Genomic DNA, 2,400 nt, shown 5'->3' with positions numbered 1-2,400 from the left:
TGTCGGAACGGGTGTGTAACTGCAGGGCACAAATATTTGTGTGTCCCCTCCTGTAGCTGCCTCTGTTTCGACAGGTTCCCTGGATAGCTGGAATTGACCTGGCCCTTGGAAAGTGGGGAAGGGGTGAAATACGTTGGGCCCACGGATGGATACCTTGGATCCATTGACCTAGGGCAGGTCTAATCACCTGGGATTCGAACCCACGGTGGGAATAGGGAGGAGATATGGGGAGGGGGGGGGGAGGATGTTTCCTGGAACCAAACCTCACATAAACCCGGACACTCACACACACACCCTCACCCGAACACTCACAGGGACACTCATACTCACACACACACACCCATAGACTGTGATAAGGGAGACCATCTGAGGGGACACAGATGGCCTCGTGGATCCACAGGTATAACCGGACACACACGCACACGGACACTCACAGGGGCACTCACACTCACCCGGACACTCACAGGGATAAACACACTCACACACAGACACACATCCATAGACACAAACTGTGATAAGGGAGACCAACTGAGGGGACACAGATGGCCTCCTGGACCCACAGGTATATATCAATATTTAAATATACATATATATTTATAAATATAACATATTAAAAAAATATATATATATAAATATATATATATATATATATATATATATATATATATATATATATATATATATATAATATATATATGTATATGTCGTACCTAGTAGCCAGAACGCACTTCTCAGCCTACTATGCAAGGCCTGATTTGCCTAATAAGCCAAGTTTTCATGAATTAATTGTTTTTCGGCAACCTAACCTACCTAACCTAACCTACCTTTTTCCGCTACCTATCCTAACCTAACCTATAAAGATAGGTTAGGTTAGGTTAGGTAGGGTTGGTTAGGTTCGGTCATATATCTACGATATTTTTAACTCTAATAAAAAAAAATTGACCTCATACATAATGAAATGGGTAGCTTTATCATTTCATAAGAAAAAAATTAGAAAAAATATATTAATTCAGGAAAACTTGGCTTATTAGGCAAATCGGGCCTTGAATAGTAGGCCGAGAAGTGCGTTCTGGCTACTAGGAACGACATATATATATATATATATATATATATATATATATATATATATATATATATATATATATATATATATATATATATATATATCGTACCTAGTAGACAGAGCGTACTTCCTGGCCTAGTATGCAAGGCACGATTTGCCTAATAAGCAAAGTTTTCCTGAATTTATTAGTTTTTCGAGTATTTTTCTTATGAAATGATAAAACTATCCATTTCATTATGTATGAGTTAAGTTCTTTTCATTTGAGTCAAAAACTAACGTAGATATATAACCGATTCTAACCAACCCTAAAATGGTTATCATAAATTGATTGGAATATGTATGTGGACGCTCGGTTAGTGTTACAGTAATTTATATGGTTAACGTTTGAATGACATAGTTTCCCCTCATTGTCACATTTTTTGTTACTATTACGCTGTTCACTCTCACTCTGAATCCCGTGGACTAACTGTGCTCACGTGTGTTTGTTTAAGGTACGATAACCATAGGCTTTTTACACATTAATTTGCAAAGAAATATTTCTAAAGATTATCTAATTTTCTAATAAGTATTCTTTTTCCCCACATACAAGTCAATCACACAGTACCTAACCTCAGTCAGAAACACTTTTCTTACTATATCTCGCAACGTCTTTTGCATATATATCATATCTTAAAAAAATAACAATTTTATTTCATAACTGGCAACCCCCTCCCTTCCAAAGCTTTCAAGGCCACCAAACATCATTCCTTTCCCTTAACCTCTCCCAAATTATCTTTTGCACCAATACACAAACTAGGGGGCTTTATAGCTGAGTGGACGTCGCTCTCGACTCGTAATCCTAGCTCATTCGATCCCCCGGTGATGGCACAAACGGAAATCAGCAGAGTTTCTATTATTCTGATGCCCTCTATTACCTAGCAGTAAATATGTACCTGGGCGTTAGTCAGCTGTTACGGGCTGCTTCCTGGGTGTGTGTGTCTGTGTGTGTGGATTTTTTTTATTAGTTATTAATAATTGATTGATTGACAGTTGAGAGGCGGGCCGAAAGAGTAGAGCTCAACCCTCGCAAGCACAACTAGGTGAACACAACTAGATAAATACTAACCAACCACGTTCTCGTACAATCCACTACACACGCAACCCGCCCCCTCCCAACCCCTTAAATCACTCTACCTAAATCATTAAAAAATTAAAACAAATCAATTAATACACCAAAAATACTAACTATAAATAAAGGATCCAAATTTGACACATACAGCGACTCCAGCGTAGTCTAGTCGGAAGAGAACGTGTTCTCATCTGCATAGATTGCGATCGAGCTGTCGGAACGGGTGTGT

This window comes from Procambarus clarkii, unplaced genomic scaffold (genome assembly GCF_040958095.1).
Source record: "Procambarus clarkii isolate CNS0578487 unplaced genomic scaffold, FALCON_Pclarkii_2.0 HiC_scaffold_184, whole genome shotgun sequence".
Taxonomy (NCBI): domain Eukaryota; kingdom Metazoa; phylum Arthropoda; class Malacostraca; order Decapoda; family Cambaridae; genus Procambarus; species Procambarus clarkii.
This window is presented reverse-complemented; position numbering follows the sequence as displayed.